The 22,516-nt window shown below is 36.8% G+C and overlaps 10 non-coding genes and 14 pseudogenes across 10 annotated transcripts; all 24 read left to right on the forward strand.

Moving 5' to 3' along the window:
• Window positions 1–1,168: 1,168 nt before the first annotated feature.
• LOC145650499 (5S ribosomal RNA) lies at window positions 1,169–1,287 on the forward strand. The gene has a single exon (XR_014116706.1). It is a non-coding gene; the product is annotated as a 5S ribosomal RNA (ribosomal RNA).
• Window positions 1,288–2,077: 790 nt separating this feature from the next.
• LOC145649028 (5S ribosomal RNA) lies at window positions 2,078–2,196 on the forward strand. Its single transcript, XR_014116533.1, has one exon. It is a non-coding gene; the product is annotated as a 5S ribosomal RNA (ribosomal RNA).
• Window positions 2,197–2,985: 789 nt separating this feature from the next.
• On the forward strand, window positions 2,986–3,104 carry LOC145650510 (5S ribosomal RNA). The gene has a single exon (XR_014116707.1). It is a non-coding gene; the product is annotated as a 5S ribosomal RNA (ribosomal RNA).
• A 789-nt stretch (window positions 3,105–3,893) lies between these two features.
• On the forward strand, window positions 3,894–4,012 carry LOC145649307 (5S ribosomal RNA; annotated as a pseudogene).
• Window positions 4,013–4,801: 789 nt separating this feature from the next.
• LOC145650521 (5S ribosomal RNA) lies at window positions 4,802–4,920 on the forward strand. Its single transcript, XR_014116708.1, has one exon. It is a non-coding gene; the product is annotated as a 5S ribosomal RNA (ribosomal RNA).
• Window positions 4,921–5,709: 789 nt separating this feature from the next.
• Window positions 5,710–5,828, forward strand: LOC145650565 (5S ribosomal RNA; annotated as a pseudogene).
• Window positions 5,829–6,617: 789 nt separating this feature from the next.
• LOC145649308 (5S ribosomal RNA) lies at window positions 6,618–6,736 on the forward strand (annotated as a pseudogene).
• A 790-nt stretch (window positions 6,737–7,526) lies between these two features.
• LOC145649309 (5S ribosomal RNA) lies at window positions 7,527–7,645 on the forward strand (annotated as a pseudogene).
• Window positions 7,646–8,434: 789 nt separating this feature from the next.
• LOC145650533 (5S ribosomal RNA) lies at window positions 8,435–8,553 on the forward strand. The gene has a single exon (XR_014116709.1). It is a non-coding gene; the product is annotated as a 5S ribosomal RNA (ribosomal RNA).
• A 789-nt stretch (window positions 8,554–9,342) lies between these two features.
• On the forward strand, window positions 9,343–9,461 carry LOC145650545 (5S ribosomal RNA). Its single transcript, XR_014116711.1, has one exon. It is a non-coding gene; the product is annotated as a 5S ribosomal RNA (ribosomal RNA).
• Window positions 9,462–10,250: 789 nt separating this feature from the next.
• LOC145649310 (5S ribosomal RNA) lies at window positions 10,251–10,369 on the forward strand (annotated as a pseudogene).
• A 789-nt stretch (window positions 10,370–11,158) lies between these two features.
• On the forward strand, window positions 11,159–11,277 carry LOC145649607 (5S ribosomal RNA; annotated as a pseudogene).
• A 789-nt stretch (window positions 11,278–12,066) lies between these two features.
• On the forward strand, window positions 12,067–12,185 carry LOC145649311 (5S ribosomal RNA; annotated as a pseudogene).
• A 789-nt stretch (window positions 12,186–12,974) lies between these two features.
• On the forward strand, window positions 12,975–13,093 carry LOC145649313 (5S ribosomal RNA; annotated as a pseudogene).
• Window positions 13,094–13,882: 789 nt separating this feature from the next.
• LOC145650556 (5S ribosomal RNA) lies at window positions 13,883–14,001 on the forward strand. Its single transcript, XR_014116712.1, has one exon. It is a non-coding gene; the product is annotated as a 5S ribosomal RNA (ribosomal RNA).
• Window positions 14,002–14,790: 789 nt separating this feature from the next.
• On the forward strand, window positions 14,791–14,909 carry LOC145650567 (5S ribosomal RNA). Its single transcript, XR_014116713.1, has one exon. It is a non-coding gene; the product is annotated as a 5S ribosomal RNA (ribosomal RNA).
• Window positions 14,910–15,698: 789 nt separating this feature from the next.
• On the forward strand, window positions 15,699–15,817 carry LOC145650578 (5S ribosomal RNA). Its single transcript, XR_014116715.1, has one exon. It is a non-coding gene; the product is annotated as a 5S ribosomal RNA (ribosomal RNA).
• A 789-nt stretch (window positions 15,818–16,606) lies between these two features.
• LOC145649314 (5S ribosomal RNA) lies at window positions 16,607–16,725 on the forward strand (annotated as a pseudogene).
• A 789-nt stretch (window positions 16,726–17,514) lies between these two features.
• LOC145649315 (5S ribosomal RNA) lies at window positions 17,515–17,633 on the forward strand (annotated as a pseudogene).
• A 789-nt stretch (window positions 17,634–18,422) lies between these two features.
• LOC145649316 (5S ribosomal RNA) lies at window positions 18,423–18,541 on the forward strand (annotated as a pseudogene).
• Window positions 18,542–19,331: 790 nt separating this feature from the next.
• Window positions 19,332–19,450, forward strand: LOC145649317 (5S ribosomal RNA; annotated as a pseudogene).
• A 789-nt stretch (window positions 19,451–20,239) lies between these two features.
• On the forward strand, window positions 20,240–20,358 carry LOC145650589 (5S ribosomal RNA). Its single transcript, XR_014116716.1, has one exon. It is a non-coding gene; the product is annotated as a 5S ribosomal RNA (ribosomal RNA).
• A 790-nt stretch (window positions 20,359–21,148) lies between these two features.
• LOC145649318 (5S ribosomal RNA) lies at window positions 21,149–21,267 on the forward strand (annotated as a pseudogene).
• Window positions 21,268–22,056: 789 nt separating this feature from the next.
• On the forward strand, window positions 22,057–22,175 carry LOC145649319 (5S ribosomal RNA; annotated as a pseudogene).
• Window positions 22,176–22,516: the final 341 nt, after the last annotated feature.

Raw genomic sequence — 22,516 nt, forward strand, 5'->3', positions numbered from 1 at the left:
ATTAATAAAAAAAACTATCTGTTAGCACCTGGGAATAGCCGATGCTGTAAGTTTTTTTTGCATCACTTTCATTTACTCTCCAACTCACATGCCTGAATGTGAAGTGCTTTGATTCATCAAAAACTATCTGTTAGCACCTTGGACTACGAGATGCTGTAAGCTTCTCTTGAATCACTTTAATTTACTGTCAAGATGACATGCTAGGATGTGAAATGCAGTGATTAATTAAAAAAACTATCTGTTAGCACCTGGGAATAGCAGATGCTGTAAGTTTTTGTTGCATCACTTTACTTTAATCTGCAACTGACAAGCTTGTATGTGAAGTGTACAGATTAAATAGAAATATTTTAGTACCAGGGAATAGCAGGTGCTGTAAGATTGTATTGCATCCCTTTAATTTATGTTCAAGCTATCATGTTCAAATTTGAAGTGCAGTGAATAATTAACTCAAACTATCTGTTAGCACCTGGGAATAGCAGATGCTGTACTTTTTTTTGCATCACTTTCATTTACTCTCCAACTCACATGCCTGAATGTGAAGTGCAGTGATTCATCAAAAACTATCTGTTAGCACCTTGGACTACGAGATGCTGTAAGCTTCTCTTGAATCACTTTAATTTACTGTCAAGATGACATGCTAGGATGTGAAATGCAGTGATTAATTAAAAAAACTATCTGTTAGCACCTGGGAATAGCAGATGCTGTAAGTTTTTGTTGCATCACTTTACTTTAATCTGCAACTGACAAGCTTGTATGTGAAGTGTACAGATTAAATAGAAATATTTTAGTACCAGGGAATAGCAGGTGCTGTAAGATTGTATTGCATCCCTTTAATTTATGTTCAAGCTATCATGTTCAAATTTGAAGTGCAGTGAATAATTAACTCAAACTATCTGTTAGCACCTGGGAATAGCAGATGCTGTACTTTTTTTTGCATCACTTTCATTTACTCTCCAACTCACATGCCTGAATGTGAAGTGCAGTGATTCATCAAAAAACTGTCTGTTAGTGCCTCCGTATACCAGATGTTGTAAGCTTTTATTGCATCATTTAATTTACATTCAAGATAACATTCTAGAATGTCAAGTGCAGGGATTAATAAAAAAAATTGTCAGATTGGTCTTTGATCATATTTGCTATGATTAGGCAATTTGAGTAAGTGTTTAAGGCTTACGGCCACACCAGCTTGAGAACGCCCAATCTCATCTGACCTTGGAAGCTAAGCAAGTTTGGGCCTGGATAGTACTGAGGTGGGACCCTACCTAGGAATACCAGGTGCTGTAAGCTTTTCTTGCATCACTTTAATTTACTTTCAAGCTGACATGCTCAAATGTGAAGTGCAGTGATTAATAAAAAAAACTATCTGTTAGCACCTGGGAATAGCCGATGCTGTAAGTTTTTTTTACATCACTTTCATTTACTCTCCAACTCACATGCCTGAATGTGAAGTGCAGTGATTCATCAAAAACTATCTGTTAGCACCTTGGACTACGAGATGCTGTAAGCTTCTCTTGAATCACTTTAATTTACTGTCAAGATGACATGCTCAAATGTGAAGTGCAGTGATTAATAAAAAAAACTATCTGTTAGCACCTGGGAATAGCAGATGCTGTAAGTTTTTGTTGCATCACTTTACTTTAATCTGCAACTGACAAGCTTGTATGTGAAGTGTACAGATTAAATAGAAATATTTTAGTACCAGGGAATAGCAGGTGCTGTAAGATTGTATTGCATCCCTTTAATTTATGTTCAAGCTATCATGTTCAAATTTGAAGTGCAGTGAATAATTAACTCAAACTATCTGTTAGCACCTGGGAATAGCAGATGCTGTACGTTTTTTTTGCATCACTTTCATTTACTCTCCAACTCACATGCCTGAATGTGAAGTGCAGTGATTCATCAAAAAACTGTCTGTTAGTGCCTCCGTATACCAGATGTTGTAAGCTTTTATTGCATCATTTAATTTACATTCAAGATAACATTCTAGAATGTCAAGTGCAGGGATTAATAAAAAAAATTGTCAGATTGGTCTTTGATCATATTTGCTATGATTAGGCAATTTGAGTAAGTGTTTAAGGCTTACGGCCACACCAGCTTGAGAACGCCCAATCTCATCTGACCTTGGAAGTTAAGCAAGTTTGGGCCTGGATAGTACTGAGGTGGGACCCTACCTAGGAATACCAGGTGCTGTAAGCTTTTCTTGCATCACTTTAATTTACTTTCAAGCTGACATGCTCAAATGTGAAGTGCAGTGATTAATAAAAAAAACTATCTGTTAGCACCTGGGAATAGCCGATGCTGTAAGTTTTTTTTACATCACTTTCATTTACTCTCCAACTCACATGCCTGAATGTGAAGTGCAGTGATTCATCAAAAACTATCTGTTAGCACCTTGGACTACGAGATGCTGTAAGCTTCTCTTGAATCACTTTAATTTACTGTCAAGATGACATGCTAGGATGTGAAATGCAGTGATTAATTAAAAAAACTATCTGTTAGCACCTGGGAATAGCAGATGCTGTAAGTTTTTGTTGCATCACTTTACTTTAATCTGCAACTGACAAGCTTGTATGTGAAGTGTACAGATTAAATAGAAATATTTTAGTACCAGGGAATAGCAGGTGCTGTAAGATTGTATTGCATCCCTTTAATTTATGTTCAAGCTATCATGTTCAAATTTGAAGTGCAGTGAATAATTAACTCAAACTATCTGTTAGCACCTGGGAATAGCAGATGCTGTACTTTTTTTTGCATCACTTTCATTTACTCTCCAACTCACATGCCTGAATGTGAAGTGCAGTGATTCATCAAAAAACTGTCTGTTAGTGCCTCCGTATACCAGATGTTGTAAGCTTTTATTGCATCATTTAATTTACATTCAAGATAACATTCTAGAATGTCAAGTGCAGGGATTAATAAAAAAAATTGTCAGATTGGTCTTTGATCATATTTGCTATGATTAGGCAATTTGAGTAAGTGTTTAAGGCTTACGGCCACACCAGCTTGAGAACGCCCAATCTCATCTGACCTTGGAAGCTAAGCAAGTTTGGGCCTGGATAGTACTGAGGTGGGACCCTACCTAGGAATACCAGGTGCTGTAAGCTTTTCTTGCATCACTTTAATTTACTTTCAAGCTGACATGCTCAAATGTGAAGTGCAGTGATTAATAAAAAAAACTATCTGTTAGCACCTGGGAATAGCCGATGCTGTAAGTTTTTTTTGCATCACTTTCATTTACTCTCCAACTCACATGCCTGAATGTGAAGTGCAGTGATTCATCAAAAACTATCTGTTAGCACCTTGGACTACGAGATGCTGTAAGCTTCTCTTGAATCACTTTAATTTACTGTCAAGATGACATGCTAGGATGTGAAATGCAGTGATTAATTAAAAAAACTATCTGTTAGCACCTGGGAATAGCAGATGCTGTAAGTTTTTGTTGCATCACTTTACTTTAATCTGCAACTGACAAGCTTGTATGTGAAGTGTACAGATTAAATAGAAATATTTTAGTACCAGGGAATAGCAGGTGCTGTAAGATTGTATTGCATCCCTTTAATTTATGTTCAAGCTATCATGTTCAAATTTGAAGTGCAGTGAATAATTAACTCAAACTATCTGTTAGCACCTGGGAATAGCAGATGCTGTACTTTTTTTTGCATCACTTTCATTTACTCTCCAACTCACATGCCTGAATGTGAAGTGCAGTGATTCATCAAAAAACTGTCTGTTAGTGCCTCCGTATACCAGATGTTGTAAGCTTTTATTGCATCATTTAATTTACATTCAAGATAACATTCTAGAATGTCAAGTGCAGGGATTAATAAAAAAAATTGTCAGATTGGTCTTTGATCATATTTGCTATGATTAGGCAATTTGAGTAAGTGCTTAAGGCTTACGGCCACACCAGCTTGAGAACGCCCAATATCATCTGACCTTGGAAGCTAAGCAAGTTTGGGCCTGGATAGTACTGAGGTGGGACTCTACCTAGGAATACCAGGTGCTGTAAGCTTTTCTTGCATCACTTTAATTTACTTTCAAGCTGACATGCTCAAATGTGAAGTGCAGTGATTAATAAAAAAAACTATCTGTTAGCACCTGGGAATAGCCGATGCTGTAAGTTTTTTTTGCATCACTTTCATTTACTCTCCAACTCACATGCCTGAATGTGAAGTGCTTTGATTCATCAAAAACTATCTGTTAGCACCTTGGACTACGAGATGCTGTAAGCTTCTCTTGAATCACTTTAATTTACTGTCAAGATGACATGCTAGGATGTGAAATGCAGTGATTAATTAAAAAAACTATCTGTTAGCACCTGGGAATAGCAGATGCTGTAAGTTTTTGTTGCATCACTTTACTTTAATCTGCAACTGACAAGCTTGTATGTGAAGTGTACAGATTAAATAGAAATATTTTAGTACCAGGGAATAGCAGGTGCTGTAAGATTGTATTGCATCCCTTTAATTTATGTTCAAGCTATCATGTTCAAATTTGAAGTGCAGTGAATAATTAACTCAAACTATCTGTTAGCACCTGGGAATAGCAGATGCTGTACTTTTTTTTGCATCACTTTCATTTACTCTCCAACTCACATGCCTGAATGTGAAGTGCAGTGATTCATCAAAAAACTGTCTGTTAGTGCCTCCGTATACCAGATGTTGTAAGCTTTTATTGCATCATTTAATTTACATTCAAGATAACATTCTAGAATGTCAAGTGCAGGGATTAATAAAAAAAATTGTCAGATTGGTCTTTGATCATATTTGCTATGATTAGGCAATTTGAGTAAGTGTTTAAGGCTTACGGCCACACCAGCTTGAGAACGCCCAATCTCATCTGACCTTGGAAGCTAAGCAAGTTTGGGCCTGGATAGTACTGAGGTGGGACCCTACCTAGGAATACCAGGTGCTGTAAGCTTTTCTTGCATCACTTTAATTTACTTTCAAGCTGACATGCTCAAATGTGAAGTGCAGTGATTAATAAAAAAAACTATCTGTTAGCACCTGGGAATAGCCGATGCTGTAAGTTTTTTTTACATCACTTTCATTTACTCTCCAACTCACATGCCTGAATGTGAAGTGCAGTGATTCATCAAAAACTATCTGTTAGCACCTTGGACTACGAGATGCTGTAAGCTTCTCTTGAATCACTTTAATTTACTGTCAAGATGACATGCTAGGATGTGAAATGCAGTGATTAATTAAAAAAACTATCTGTTAGCACCTGGGAATAGCAGATGCTGTAAGTTTTTGTTGCATCACTTTACTTTAATCTGCAACTGACAAGCTTGTATGTGAAGTGTACAGATTAAATAGAAATATTTTAGTACCAGGGAATAGCAGGTGCTGTAAGATTGTATTGCATCCCTTTAATTTATGTTCAAGCTATCATGTTCAAATTTGAAGTGCAGTGAATAATTAACTCAAACTATCTGTTAGCACCTGGGAATAGCAGATGCTGTACTTTTTTTTGCATCACTTTCATTTACTCTCCAACTCACATGCCTGAATGTGAAGTGCAGTGATTCATCAAAAAACTGTCTGTTAGTGCCTCCGTATACCAGATGTTGTAAGCTTTTATTGCATCATTTAATTTACATTCAAGATAACATTCTAGAATGTCAAGTGCAGGGATTAATAAAAAAAATTGTCAGATTGGTCTTTGATCATATTTGCTATGATTAGGCAATTTGAGTAAGTGCTTAAGGCTTACGGCCACACCAGCTTGAGAACGCCCAATATCATCTGACCTTGGAAGCTAAGCAAGTTTGGGCCTGGATAGTACAGAGGTGGGACTCTACCTAGGAATACCAGGTGCTGTAAGCTTTTCTTGCATCACTTTAATTTACTTTCAAGCTGACATGCTCAAATGTGAAGTGCAGTGATTAATAAAAAAAACTATCTGTTAGCACCTGGGAATAGCCGATGCTGTAAGTTTTTTTTGCATCACTTTCATTTACTCTCCAACTCACATGCCTGAATGTGAAGTGCTTTGATTCATCAAAAACTATCTGTTAGCACCTTGGACTACGAGATGCTGTAAGCTTCTCTTGAATCACTTTAATTTACTGTCAAGATGACATGCTAGGATGTGAAATGCAGTGATTAATTAAAAAAACTATCTGTTAGCACCTGGGAATAGCAGATGCTGTAAGTTTTTGTTGCATCACTTTACTTTAATCTGCAACTGACAAGCTTGTATGTGAAGTGTACAGATTAAATAGAAATATTTTAGTACCAGGGAATAGCAGGTGCTGTAAGATTGTATTGCATCCCTTTAATTTATGTTCAAGCTATCATGTTCAAATTTGAAGTGCAGTGAATAATTAACTCAAACTATCTGTTAGCACCTGGGAATAGCAGATGCTGTACTTTTTTTTGCATCACTTTCATTTACTCTCCAACTCACATGCCTGAATGTGAAGTGCAGTGATTCATCAAAAAACTGTCTGTTAGTGCCTCCGTATACCAGATGTTGTAAGCTTTTATTGCATCATTTAATTTACATTCAAGATAACATTCTAGAATGTCAAGTGCAGGGATTAATAAAAAAAATTGTCAGATTGGTCTTTGATCATATTTGCTATGATTAGGCAATTTGAGTAAGTGTTTAAGGCTTACGGCCACACCAGCTTGAGAACGCCCAATATCATCTGACCTTGGAAGCTAAGCAAGTTTGGGCCTGGATAGTACTGAGGTGGGACTCTACCTAGGAATACCAGGTGCTGTAAGCTTTTCTTGCATCACTTTAATTTACTTTCAAGCTGACATGCTCAAATGTGAAGTGCAGTGATTAATAAAAAAAACTATCTGTTAGCACCTGGGAATAGCCGATGCTGTAAGTTTTTTTTTGCATCACTTTCATTTACTCTCCAACTCACATGCCTGAATGTGAAGTGCAGTGATTCATCAAAAACTATCTGTTAGCACCTTGGACTACGAGATGCTGTAAGCTTCTCTTGAATCACTTTAATTTACTGTCAAGATGACATGCTAGGATGTGAAATGCAGTGATTAATTAAAAAAACTATCTGTTAGCACCTGGGAATAGCAGATGCTGTAAGTTTTTGTTGCATCACTTTACTTTAATCTGCAACTGACAAGCTTGTATGTGAAGTGTACAGATTAAATAGAAATATTTTAGTACCAGGGAATAGCAGGTGCTGTAAGATTGTATTGCATCCCTTTAATTTATGTTCAAGCTATCATGTTCAAATTTGAAGTGCAGTGAATAATTAACTCAAACTATCTGTTAGCACCTGGGAATAGCAGATGCTGTACTTTTTTTTGCATCACTTTCATTTACTCTCCAACTCACATGCCTGAATGTGAAGTGCAGTGATTCATCAAAAAACTGTCTGTTAGTGCCTCCGTATACCAGATGTTGTAAGCTTTTATTGCATCATTTAATTTACATTCAAGATAACATTCTAGAATGTCAAGTGCAGGGATTAATAAAAAAAATTGTCAGATTGGTCTTTGATCATATTTGCTATGATTAGGCAATTTGAGTAAGTGCTTAAGGCTTACGGCCACACCAGCTTGAGAACGCCCAATATCATCTGACCTTGGAAGCTAAGCAAGTTTGGGCCTGGATAGTACTGAGGTGGGACTCTACCTAGGAATACCAGGTGCTGTAAGCTTTTCTTGCATCACTTTAATTTACTTTCAAGCTGACATGCTCAAATGTGAAGTGCAGTGATTAATAAAAAAAACTATCTGTTAGCACCTGGGAATAGCCGATGCTGTAAGTTTTTTTTGCATCACTTTCATTTACTCTCCAACTCACATGCCTGAATGTGAAGTGCTTTGATTCATCAAAAACTATCTGTTAGCACCTTGGACTACGAGATGCTGTAAGCTTCTCTTGAATCACTTTAATTTACTGTCAAGATGACATGCTAGGATGTGAAATGCAGTGATTAATTAAAAAAACTATCTGTTAGCACCTGGGAATAGCAGATGCTGTAAGTTTTTGTTGCATCACTTTACTTTAATCTGCAACTGACAAGCTTGTATGTGAAGTGTACAGATTAAATAGAAATATTTTAGTACCAGGGAATAGCAGGTGCTGTAAGATTGTATTGCATCCCTTTAATTTATGTTCAAGCTATCATGTTCAAATTTGAAGTGCAGTGAATAATTAACTCAAACTATCTGTTAGCACCTGGGAATAGCAGATGCTGTACTTTTTTTTGCATCACTTTCATTTACTCTCCAACTCACATGCCTGAATGTGAAGTGCAGTGATTCATCAAAAAACTGTCTGTTAGTGCCTCCGTATACCAGATGTTGTAAGCTTTTATTGCATCATTTAATTTACATTCAAGATAACATTCTAGAATGTCAAGTGCAGGGATTAATAAAAAAAATTGTCAGATTGGTCTTTGATCATATTTGCTATGATTAGGCAATTTGAGTAAGTGTTTAAGGCTTACGGCCACACCAGCTTGAGAACGCCCAATCTCATCTGACCTTGGAAGCTAAGCAAGTTTGGGCCTGGATAGTACTGAGGTGGGACCCTACCTAGGAATACCAGGTGCTGTAAGCTTTTCTTGCATCACTTTAATTTACTTTCAAGCTGACATGCTCAAATGTGAAGTGCAGTGATTAATAAAAAAAACTATCTGTTAGCACCTGGGAATAGCCGATGCTGTAAGTTTTTTTTACATCACTTTCATTTACTCTCCAACTCACATGCCTGAATGTGAAGTGCAGTGATTCATCAAAAACTATCTGTTAGCACCTTGGACTACGAGATGCTGTAAGCTTCTCTTGAATCACTTTAATTTACTGTCAAGATGACATGCTAGGATGTGAAATGCAGTGATTAATTAAAAAAACTATCTGTTAGCACCTGGGAATAGCAGATGCTGTAAGTTTTTGTTGCATCACTTTACTTTAATCTGCAACTGACAAGCTTGTATGTGAAGTGTACAGATTAAATAGAAATATTTTAGTACCAGGGAATAGCAGGTGCTGTAAGATTGTATTGCATCCCTTTAATTTATGTTCAAGCTATCATGTTCAAATTTGAAGTGCAGTGAATAATTAACTCAAACTATCTGTTAGCACCTGGGAATAGCAGATGCTGTACTTTTTTTTGCATCACTTTCATTTACTCTCCAACTCACATGCCTGAATGTGAAGTGCAGTGATTCATCAAAAAACTGTCTGTTAGTGCCTCCGTATACCAGATGTTGTAAGCTTTTATTGCATCATTTAATTTACATTCAAGATAACATTCTAGAATGTCAAGTGCAGGGATTAATAAAAAAAATTGTCAGATTGGTCTTTGATCATATTTGCTATGATTAGGCAATTTGAGTAAGTGTTTAAGGCTTACGGCCACACCAGCTTGAGAACGCCCAATCTCATCTGACCTTGGAAGCTAAGCAAGTTTGGGCCTGGATAGTACTGAGGTGGGACCCTACCTAGGAATACCAGGTGCTGTAAGCTTTTCTTGCATCACTTTAATTTACTTTCAAGCTGACATGCTCAAATGTGAAGTGCAGTGATTAATAAAAAAAACTATCTGTTAGCACCTGGGAATAGCCGATGCTGTAAGTTTTTTTTACATCACTTTCATTTACTCTCCAACTCACATGCCTGAATGTGAAGTGCAGTGATTCATCAAAAACTATCTGTTAGCACCTTGGACTACGAGATGCTGTAAGCTTCTCTTGAATCACTTTAATTTACTGTCAAGATGACATGCTAGGATGTGAAATGCAGTGATTAATTAAAAAAACTATCTGTTAGCACCTGGGAATAGCAGATGCTGTAAGTTTTTGTTGCATCACTTTACTTTAATCTGCAACTGACAAGCTTGTATGTGAAGTGTACAGATTAAATAGAAATATTTTAGTACCAGGGAATAGCAGGTGCTGTAAGATTGTATTGCATCCCTTTAATTTATGTTCAAGCTATCATGTTCAAATTTGAAGTGCAGTGAATAATTAACTCAAACTATCTGTTAGCACCTGGGAATAGCAGATGCTGTACTTTTTTTTGCATCACTTTCATTTACTCTCCAACTCACATGCCTGAATGTGAAGTGCAGTGATTCATCAAAAAACTGTCTGTTAGTGCCTCCGTATACCAGATGTTGTAAGCTTTTATTGCATCATTTAATTTACATTCAAGATAACATTCTAGAATGTCAAGTGCAGGGATTAATAAAAAAAATTGTCAGATTGGTCTTTGATCATATTTGCTATGATTAGGCAATTTGAGTAAGTGCTTAAGGCTTACGGCCACACCAGCTTGAGAACGCCCAATATCATCTGACCTTGGAAGCTAAGCAAGTTTGGGCCTGGATAGTACTGAGGTGGGACTCTACCTAGGAATACCAGGTGCTGTAAGCTTTTCTTGCATCACTTTAATTTACTTTCAAGCTGACATGCTCAAATGTGAAGTGCAGTGATTAATAAAAAAAACTATCTGTTAGCACCTGGGAATAGCCGATGCTGTAAGTTTTTTTTGCATCACTTTCATTTACTCTCCAACTCACATGCCTGAATGTGAAGTGCTTTGATTCATCAAAAACTATCTGTTAGCACCTTGGACTACGAGATGCTGTAAGCTTCTCTTGAATCACTTTAATTTACTGTCAAGATGACATGCTAGGATGTGAAATGCAGTGATTAATTAAAAAAACTATCTGTTAGCACCTGGGAATAGCAGATGCTGTAAGTTTTTGTTGCATCACTTTACTTTAATCTGCAACTGACAAGCTTGTATGTGAAGTGTACAGATTAAATAGAAATATTTTAGTACCAGGGAATAGCAGGTGCTGTAAGATTGTATTGCATCCCTTTAATTTATGTTCAAGCTATCATGTTCAAATTTGAAGTGCAGTGAATAATTAACTCAAACTATCTGTTAGCACCTGGGAATAGCAGATGCTGTACTTTTTTTTGCATCACTTTCATTTACTCTCCAACTCACATGCCTGAATGTGAAGTGCAGTGATTCATCAAAAAACTGTCTGTTAGTGCCTCCGTATACCAGATGTTGTAAGCTTTTATTGCATCATTTAATTTACATTCAAGATAACATTCTAGAATGTCAAGTGCAGGGATTAATAAAAAAAATTGTCAGATTGGTCTTTGATCATATTTGCTATGATTAGGCAATTTGAGTAAGTGTTTAAGGCTTACGGCCACACCAGCTTGAGAACGCCCAATATCATCTGACCTTGGAAGCTAAGCAAGTTTGGGCCTGGATAGTACTGAGGTGGGGCTCTACCTAGGAATACCAGGTGCTGTAAGCTTTTCTTGCATCACTTTAATTTACTTTCAAGCTGACATGCTCAAATGTGAAGTGCAGTGATTAATAAAAAAAACTATCTGTTAGCACCTGGGAATAGCCGATGCTGTAAGTTTTTTTTGCATCACTTTCATTTACTCTCCAACTCACATGCCTGAATGTGAAGTGCAGTGATTCATCAAAAACTATCTGTTAGCACCTTGGACTACGAGATGCTGTAAGCTTCTCTTGAATCACTTTAATTTACTGTCAAGATGACATGCTAGGATGTGAAATGCAGTGATTAATTAAAAAAACTATCTGTTAGCACCTGGGAATAGCAGATGCTGTAAGTTTTTGTTGCATCACTTTACTTTAATCTGCAACTGACAAGCTTGTATGTGAAGTGTACAGATTAAATAGAAATATTTTAGTACCAGGGAATAGCAGGTGCTGTAAGATTGTATTGCATCCCTTTAATTTATGTTCAAGCTATCATGTTCAAATTTGAAGTGCAGTGAATAATTAACTCAAACTATCTGTTAGCACCTGGGAATAGCAGATGCTGTACTTTTTTTTGCATCACTTTCATTTACTCTCCAACTCACATGCCTGAATGTGAAGTGCAGTGATTCATCAAAAAACTGTCTGTTAGTGCCTCCGTATACCAGATGTTGTAAGCTTTTATTGCATCATTTAATTTACATTCAAGATAACATTCTAGAATGTCAAGTGCAGGGATTAATAAAAAAAATTGTCAGATTGGTCTTTGATCATATTTGCTATGATTAGGCAATTTGAGTAAGTGTTTAAGGCTTACGGCCACACCAGCTTGAGAACGCCCAATATCATCTGACCTTGGAAGCTAAGCAAGTTTGGGCCTGGATAGTACTGAGGTGGGACTCTACCTAGGAATACCAGGTGCTGTAAGCTTTTCTTGCATCACTTTAATTTACTTTCAAGCTGACATGCTCAAATGTGAAGTGCAGTGATTAATAAAAAAAACTATCTGTTAGCACCTGGGAATAGCCGATGCTGTAAGTTTTTTTTGCATCACTTTCATTTACTCTCCAACTCACATGCCTGAATGTGAAGTGCAGTGATTCATCAAAAACTATCTGTTAGCACCTTGGACTACGAGATGCTGTAAGCTTCTCTTGAATCACTTTAATTTACTGTCAAGATGACATGCTAGGATGTGAAATGCAGTGATTAATTAAAAAAACTATCTGTTAGCACCTGGGAATAGCAGATGCTGTAAGTTTTTGTTGCATCACTTTACTTTAATCTGCAACTGACAAGCTTGTATGTGAAGTGTACAGATTAAATAGAAATATTTTAGTACCAGGGAATAGCAGGTGCTGTAAGATTGTATTGCATCCCTTTAATTTATGTTCAAGCTATCATGTTCAAATTTGAAGTGCAGTGAATAATTAACTCAAACTATCTGTTAGCACCTGGGAATAGCAGATGCTGTACTTTTTTTTGCATCACTTTCATTTACTCTCCAACTCACATGCCTGAATGTGAAGTGCAGTGATTCATCAAAAAACTGTCTGTTAGTGCCTCCGTATACCAGATGTTGTAAGCTTTTATTGCATCATTTAATTTACATTCAAGATAACATTCTAGAATGTCAAGTGCAGGGATTAATAAAAAAAATTGTCAGATTGGTCTTTGATCATATTTGCTATGATTAGGCAATTTGAGTAAGTGTTTAAGGCTTACGGCCACACCAGCTTGAGAACGCCCAATATCATCTGACCTTGGAAGCTAAGCAAGTTTGGGCCTGGATAGTACTGAGGTGGGACTCTACCTAGGAATACCAGGTGCTGTAAGCTTTTCTTGCATCACTTTAATTTACTTTCAAGCTGACATGCTCAAATGTGAAGTGCAGTGATTAATAAAAAAAACTATCTGTTAGCACCTGGGAATAGCCGATGCTGTAAGTTTTTTTTGCATCACTTTCATTTACTCTCCAACTCACATGCCTGAATGTGAAGTGCAGTGATTCATCAAAAACTATCTGTTAGCACCTTGGACTACGAGATGCTGTAAGCTTCTCTTGAATCACTTTAATTTACTGTCAAGATGACATGCTAGGATGTGAAATGCAGTGATTAATTAAAAAAACTATCTGTTAGCACCTGGGAATAGCAGATGCTGTAAGTTTTTGTTGCATCACTTTACTTTAATCTGCAACTGACAAGCTTGTATGTGAAGTGTACAGATTAAATAGAAATATTTTAGTACCAGGGAATAGCAGGTGCTGTAAGATTGTATTGCATCCCTTTAATTTATGTTCAAGCTATCATGTTCAAATTTGAAGTGCAGTGAATAATTAACTCAAACTATCTGTTAGCACCTGGGAATAGCAGATGCTGTACTTTTTTTTGCATCACTTTCATTTACTCTCCAACTCACATGCCTGAATGTGAAGTGCAGTGATTCATCAAAAAACTGTCTGTTAGTGCCTCTGTATACCAGATGTTGTAAGCTTTTATTGCATCATTTAATTTACATTCAAGATAACATTCTAGAATGTCAAGTGCAGGGATTAATAAAAAAAATTGTCAGATTGGTCTTTGATCATATTTGCTATGATTAGGCAATTTGAGTAAGTGTTTAAGGCTTACGGCCACACCAGCTTGAGAACGCCCAATCTCATCTGACCTTGGAAGCTAAGCAAGTTTGGGCCTGGATAGTACTGAGGTGGGACCCTACCTAGGAATACCAGGTGCTGTAAGCTTTTCTTGCATCACTTTAATTTACTTTCAAGCTGACATGCTCAAATGTGAAGTGCAGTGATTAATAAAAAAAACTATCTGTTAGCACCTGGGAATAGCCGATGCTGTAAGTTTTTTTTGCATCACTTTCATTTACTCTCCAACTCACATGCCTGAATGTGAAGTGCTTTGATTCATCAAAAACTATCTGTTAGCACCTTGGACTACGAGATGCTGTAAGCTTCTCTTGAATCACTTTAATTTACTGTCAAGATGACATGCTAGGATGTGAAATGCAGTGATTAATTAAAAAAACTATCTGTTAGCACCTGGGAATAGCAGATGCTGTAAGTTTTTGTTGCATCACTTTACTTTAATCTGCAACTGACAAGCTTGTATGTGAAGTGTACAGATTAAATAGAAATATTTTAGTACCAGGGAATAGCAGGTGCTGTAAGATTGTATTGCATCCCTTTAATTTATGTTCAAGCTATCATGTTCAAATTTGAAGTGCAGTGAATAATTAACTCAAACTATCTGTTAGCACCTGGGAATAGCAGATGCTGTACTTTTTTTTGCATCACTTTCATTTACTCTCCAACTCACATGCCTGAATGTGAAGTGCAGTGATTCATCAAAAAACTGTCTGTTAGTGCCTCCGTATACCAGATGTTGTAAGCTTTTATTGCATCATTTAATTTACATTCAAGATAACATTCTAGAATGTCAAGTGCAGGGATTAATAAAAAAAATTGTCAGATTGGTCTTTGATCATATTTGCTATGATTAGGCAATTTGAGTAAGTGTTTAAGGCTTACGGCCACACCAGCTTGAGAACGCCCAATCTCATCTGACCTTGGAAGCTAAGCAAGTTTGGGCCTGGATAGTACTGAGGTGGGACCCTACCTAGGAATACCAGGTGCTGTAAGCTTTTCTTGCATCACTTTAATTTACTTTCAAGCTGACATGCTCAAATGTGAAGTGCAGTGATTAATAAAAAAAACTATCTGTTAGCACCTGGGAATAGCCGATGCTGTAAGTTTTTTTTGCATCACTTTCATTTACTCTCCAACTCACATGCCTGAATGTGAAGTGCTTTGATTCATCAAAAACTATCTGTTAGCACCTTGGACTACGAGATGCTGTAAGCTTCTCTTGAATCACTTTAATTTACTGTCAAGATGACATGCTAGGATGTGAAATGCAGTGATTAATTAAAAAAACTATCTGTTAGCACCTGGGAATAGCAGATGCTGTAAGTTTTTGTTGCATCACTTTACTTTAATCTGCAACTGACAAGCTTGTATGTGAAGTGTACAGATTAAATAGAAATATTTTAGTACCAGGGAATAGCAGGTGCTGTAAGATTGTATTGCATCCCTTTAATTTATGTTCAAGCTATCATGTTCAAATTTGAAGTGCAGTGAATAATTAACTCAAACTATCTGTTAGCACCTGGGAATAGCAGATGCTGTACTTTTTTTTGCATCACTTTCATTTACTCTCCAACTCACATGCCTGAATGTGAAGTGCAGTGATTCATCAAAAAACTGTCTGTTAGTGCCTCCGTATACCAGATGTTGTAAGCTTTTATTGCATCATTTAATTTACATTCAAGATAACATTCTAGAATGTCAAGTGCAGGGATTAATAAAAAAAATTGTCAGATTGGTCTTTGATCATATTTGCTATGATTAGGCAATTTGAGTAAGTGTTTAAGGCTTACGGCCACACCAGCTTGAGAACGCCCAATCTCATCTGACCTTGGAAGCTAAGCAAGTTTGGGCCTGGATAGTACTGAGGTGGGACCCTACCTAGGAATACCAGGTGCTGTAAGCTTTTCTTGCATCACTTTAATTTACTTTCAAGCTGACATGCTCAAATGTGAAGTGCAGTGATTAATAAAAAAAACTATCTGTTAGCACCTGGGAATAGCCGATGCTGTAAGTTTTTTTTACATCACTTTCATTTACTCTCCAACTCACATGCCTGAATGTGAAGTGCAGTGATTCATCAAAAACTATCTGTTAGCACCTTGGACTACGAGATGCTGTAAGCTTCTCTTGAATCACTTTAATTTACTGTCAAGATGACATGCTAGGATGTGAAATGCAGTGATTAATTAAAAAAACTATCTGTTAGCACCTGGGAATAGCAGATGCTGTAAGTTTTTGTTGCATCACTTTACTTTAATCTGCAACTGACAAGCTTGTATGTGAAGTGTACAGATTAAATAGAAATATTTTAGTACCAGGGAATAGCAGGTGCTGTAAGATTGTATTGCATCCCTTTAATTTATGTTCAAGCTATCATGTTCAAATTTGAAGTGCAGTGAATAATTAACTCAAACTATCTGTTAGCACCTGGGAATAGCAGATGCTGTACTTTTTTTTGCATCACTTTCATTTACTCTCCAACTCACATGCCTGAATGTGAAGTGCAGTGATTCATCAAAAAACTGTCTGTTAGTGCCTCCGTATACCAGATGTTGTAAGCTTTTATTGCATCATTTAATTTACATTCAAGATAACATTCTAGAATGTCAAGTGCAGGGATTAATAAAAAAAATTGTCAGATTGGTCTTTGATCATATTTGCTATGATTAGGCAATTTGAGTAAGTGCTTAAGGCTTACGGCCACACCAGCTTGAGAACGCCCAATATCATCTGACCTTGGAAGCTAAGCAAGTTTGGGCCTGGATAGTACTGAGGTGGGACTCTACCTAGGAATACCAGGTGCTGTAAGCTTTTCTTGCATCACTTTAATTTACTTTCAAGCTGACATGCTCAAATGTGAAGTGCAGTGATTAATAAAAAAAACTATCTGTTAGCACCTGGGAATAGCCGATGCTGTAAGTTTTTTTTGCATCACTTTCATTTACTCTCCAACTCACATGCCTGAATGTGAAGTGCTTTGATTCATCAAAAACTATCTGTTAGCACCTTGGACTACGAGATGCTGTAAGCTTCTCTTGAATCACTTTAATTTACTGTCAAGATGACATGCTAGGATGTGAAATGCAGTGATTAATTAAAAAAACTATCTGTTAGCACCTGGGAATAGCAGATGCTGTAAGTTTTTGTTGCATCACTTTACTTTAATCTGCAACTGACAAGCTTGTATGTGAAGTGTACAGATTAAATAGAAATATTTTAGTACCAGGGAATAGCAGGTGCTGTAAGATTGTATTGCATCCCTTTAATTTATGTTCAAGCTATCATGTTCAAATTTGAAGTGCAGTGAATAATTAACTCAAACTATCTGTTAGCACCTGGGAATAGCAGATGCTGTACTTTTTTTTGCATCACTTTCATTTACTCTCCAACTCACATGCCTGAATGTGAAGTGCAGTGATTCATCAAAAAACTGTCTGTTAGTGCCTCCGTATACCAGATGTTGTAAGCTTTTATTGCATCATTTAATTTACATTCAAGATAACATTCTAGAATGTCAAGTGCAGGGATTAATAAAAAAAATTGTCAGATTGGTCTTTGATCATATTTGCTATGATTAGGCAATTTGAGTAAGTGTTTAAGGCTTACGGCCACACCAGCTTGAGAACGCCCAATATCATCTGACCTTGGAAGCTAAGCAAGTTTGGGCCTGGATAGTACTGAGGTGGGACTCTACCTAGGAATACCAGGTGCTGTAAGCTTTTCTTGCATCACTTTAATTTACTTTCAAGCTGACATGCTCAAATGTGAAGTGCAGTGATTAATAAAAAAAACTATCTGTTAGCACCTGGGAATAGCCGATGCTGTAAGTTTTTTTTGCATCACTTTCATTTACTCTCCAACTCACATGCCTGAATGTGAAGTGCAGTGATTCATCAAAAACTATCTGTTAGCACCTTGGACTACGAGATGCTGTAAGCTTCTCTTGAATCACTTTAATTTACTGTCAAGATGACATGCTAGGATGTGAAATGCAGTGATTAATTAAAAAAACTATCTGTTAGCACCTGGGAATAGCAGATGCTGTAAGTTTTTGTTGCATCACTTTACTTTAATCTGCAACTGACAAGCTTGTATGTGAAGTGTACAGATTAAATAGAAATATTTTAGTACCAGGGAATAGCAGGTGCTGTAAGATTGTATTGCATCCCTTTAATTTATGTTCAAGCTATCATGTTCAAATTTGAAGTGCAGTGAATAATTAACTCAAACTATCTGTTAGCACCTGGGAATAGCAGATGCTGTACTTTTTTTTGCATCACTTTCATTTACTCTCCAACTCACATGCCTGAATGTGAAGTGCAGTGATTCATCAAAAAACTGTCTGTTAGTGCCTCCGTATACCAGATGTTGTAAGCTTTTATTGCATCATTTAATTTACATTCAAGATAACATTCTAGAATGTCAAGTGCAGGGATTAATAAAAAAAATTGTCAGATTGGTCTTTGATCATATTTGCTATGATTAGGCAATTTGAGTAAGTGCTTAAGGCTTACGGCCACACCAGCTTGAGAACGCCCAATATCATCTGACCTTGGAAGCTAAGCAAGTTTGGGCCTGGATAGTACTGAGGTGGGACTCTACCTAGGAATACCAGGTGCTGTAAGCTTTTCTTGCATCACTTTAATTTACTTTCAAGCTGACATGCTCAAATGTGAAGTGCAGTGATTAATAAAAAAAACTATCTGTTAGCACCTGGGAATAGCCGATGCTGTAAGTTTTTTTTGCATCACTTTCATTTACTCTCCAACTCACATGCCTGAATGTGAAGTGCTTTGATTCATCAAAAACTATCTGTTAGCACCTTGGACTACGAGATGCTGTAAGCTTCTCTTGAATCACTTTAATTTACTGTCAAGATGACATGCTAGGATGTGAAATGCAGTGATTAATTAAAAAAACTATCTGTTAGCACCTGGGAATAGCAGATGCTGTAAGTTTTTGTTGCATCACTTTACTTTAATCTGCAACTGACAAGCTTGTATGTGAAGTGTACAGATTAAATAGAAATATTTTAGTACCAGGGAATAGCAGGTGCTGTAAGATTGTATTGCATCCCTTTAATTTATGTTCAAGCTATCATGTTCAAATTTGAAGTGCAGTGAATAATTAACTCAAACTATCTGTTAGCACCTGGGAATAGCAGATGCTGTACTTTTTTTTGCATCACTTTCATTTACTCTCCAACTCACATGCCTGAATGTGAAGTGCAGTGATTCATCAAAAAACTGTCTGTTAGTGCCTCCGTATACCAGATGTTGTAAGCTTTTATTGCATCATTTAATTTACATTCAAGATAACATTCTAGAATGTCAAGTGCAGGGATTAATAAAAAAAAATTGTCAGATTGGTCTTTGATCATATTTGCTATGATTAGGCAATTTGAGTAAGTGTTTAAGGCTTACGGCCACACCAGCTTGAGAACGCCCAATATCATCTGACCTTGGAAGCTAAGCAAGTTTGGGCCTGGATAGTACTGAGGTGGGACTCTACCTAGGAATACCAGGTGCTGTAAGCTTTTCTTGCATCACTTTAATTTACTTTCAAGCTGACATGCTCAAATGTGAAGTGCAGTGATTAATAAAAAAAACTATCTGTTAGCACCTGGGAATAGCCGATGCTGTAAGTTTTTTTTGCATCACTTTCATTTACTCTCCAACTCACATGCCTGAATGTGAAGTGCAGTGATTCATCAAAAACTATCTGTTAGCACCTTGGACTACGAGATGCTGTAAGCTTCTCTTGAATCACTTTAATTTACTGTCAAGATGACATGCTAGGATGTGAAATGCAGTGATTAATTAAAAAAACTATCTGTTAGCACCTGGGAATAGCAGATGCTGTAAGTTTTTGTTGCATCACTTTACTTTAATCTGCAACTGACAAGCTTGTATGTGAAGTGTACAGATTAAATAGAAATATTTTAGTACCAGGGAATAGCAGGTGCTGTAAGATTGTATTGCATCCCTTTAATTTATGTTCAAGCTATCATGTTCAAATTTGAAGTGCAGTGAATAATTAACTCAAACTATCTGTTAGCACCTGGGAATAGCAGATGCTGTACTTTTTTTTGCATCACTTTCATTTACTCTCCAACTCACATGCCTGAATGTGAAGTGCAGTGATTCATCAAAAAACTGTCTGTTAGTGCCTCCGTATACCAGATGTTGTAAGCTTTTATTGCATCATTTAATTTACATTCAAGATAACATTCTAGAATGTCAAGTGCAGGGATTAATAAAAAAAATTGTCAGATTGGTCTTTGATCATATTTGCTATGATTAGGCAATTTGAGTAAGTGTTTAAGGCTTACGGCCACACCAGCTTGAGAACGCCCAATCTCATCTGACCTTGGAAGCTAAGCAAGTTTGGGCCTGGATAGTACTGAGGTGGGACCCTACCTAGGAATACCAGGTGCTGTAAGCTTTTCTTGCATCACTTTAATTTACTTTCAAGCTGACATGCTCAAATGTGAAGTGCAGTGATTAATAAAAAAAAACTATCTGTTAGCACCTGGGAATAGCCGATGCTGTAAGTTTTTTTTACATCACTTTCATTTACTCTCCAACTCACATGCCTGAATGTGAAGTGCAGTGATTCATCAAAAACTATCTGTTAGCACCTTGGACTACAAGATGCTGTAAGCTTCTCTTGAATCACTTTAATTTACTGTCAAGATGACATGCTAGGATGTGAAATGCAGTGATTAATTAAAAAAACTATCTGTTAGCACCTGGGAATAGCAGATGCTGTAAGTTTTTGTTGCATCACTTTACTTTAATCTGCAACTGACAAGCTTGTATGTGAAGTGTACAGATTAAATAGAAATATTTTAGTACCAGGGAATAGCAGGTGCTGTAAGATTGTATTGCATCCCTTTAATTTATGTTCAAGCTATCATGTTCAAATTTGAAGTGCAGTGAATAATTAACTCAAACTATCTGTTAGCACCTGGGAATAGCAGATGCTGTACTTTTTTTTGCATCACTTTCATTTACTCTCCAACTCACATGCCTGAATGTGAAGTGCAGTGATTCATCAAAAAACTGTCTGTTAGTGCCTCCGTATACCAGATGTTGTAAGCTTTTATTGCATCATTTAATTTACATTCAAGATAACATTCTAGAATGTCAAGTGCAGGGATTAATAAAAAAAATTGTCAGATTGGTCTTTGATCATATTTGCTATGATTAGGCAATTTGAGTAAGTGCTTAAGGCTTACGGCCACACCAGCTTGAGAACGCCCAATATCATCTGACCTTGGAAGCTAAGCAAGTTTGGGCCTGGATAGTACTGAGGTGGGACTCTACCTAGGAATACCAGGTGCTGTAAGCTTTTCTTGCATCACTTTAATTTACTTTCAAGCTGACATGCTCAAATGTGAAGTGCAGTGATTAATAAAAAAAACTATCTGTTAGCACCTGGGAATAGCCGATGCTGTAAGTTTTTTTTGCATCACTTTCATTTACTCTCCAACTCACATGCCTGAATGTGAAGTGCTTTGATTCATCAAAAACTATCTGTTAGCACCTTGGACTACGAGATGCTGTAAGCTTCTCTTGAATCACTTTAATTTACTGTCAAGATGACATGCTAGGATGTGAAATGCAGTGATTAATTAAAAAAACTATCTGTTAGCACCTGGGAATAGCAGATGCTGTAAGTTTTTGTTGCATCACTTTACTTTAATCTGCAACTGACAAGCTTGTATGTGAAGTGTACAGATTAAATAGAAATATTTTAGTACCAGGGAATAGCAGGTGCTGTAAGATTGTATTGCATCCCTTTAATTTATGTTCAAGCTATCATGTTCAAATTTGAAGTGCAGTGAATAATTAACTCAAACTATCTGTTAGCACCTGGGAATAGCAGATGCTGTACTTTTTTTTGCATCACTTTCATTTACTCTCCAACTCACATGCCTGAATGTGAAGTGCAGTGATTCATCAAAAAACTGTCTGTTAGTGCCTCCGTATACCAGATGTTGTAAGCTTTTATTGCATCATTTAATTTACATTCAAGATAACATTCTAGAATGTCAAGTGCAGGGATTAATAAAAAAAATTGTCAGATTGGTCTTTGATCATATTTGCTATGATTAGGCAATTTGAGTAAGTGCTTAAGGCTTACGGCCACACCAGCTTGAGAACGCCCAATATCATCTGACCTTGGAAGCTAAGCAAGTTTGGGCCTGGATAGTACTGAGGTGGGACTCTACCTAGGAATACCAGGTGCTGTAAGCTTTTCTTGCATCACTTTAATTTACTTTCAAGCTGACATGCTCAAATGTGAAGTGCAGTGATTAATAAAAAAAACTATCTGTTAGCACCTGGGAATAGCCGATGCTGTAAGTTTTTTTTGCATCACTTTCATTTACTCTCCAACTCACATGCCTGAATGTGAAGTGCTTTGATTCATCAAAAACTATCTGTTAGCACCTTGGACTACGAGATGCTGTAAGCTTCTCTTGAATCACTTTAATTTACTGTCAAGATGACATGCTAGGATGTGAAATGCAGTGATTAATTAAAAAAACTATCTGTTAGCACCTGGGAATAGCAGATGCTGTAAGTTTTTGTTGCAT

The sequence above is a fragment of the Electrophorus electricus genome, chromosome 13 (assembly GCF_041902795.1).
Source record: "Electrophorus electricus isolate QZ-2024a chromosome 13, ASM4190279v1, whole genome shotgun sequence".
Lineage (NCBI taxonomy): Eukaryota > Metazoa > Chordata > Actinopteri > Gymnotiformes > Gymnotidae > Electrophorus > Electrophorus electricus.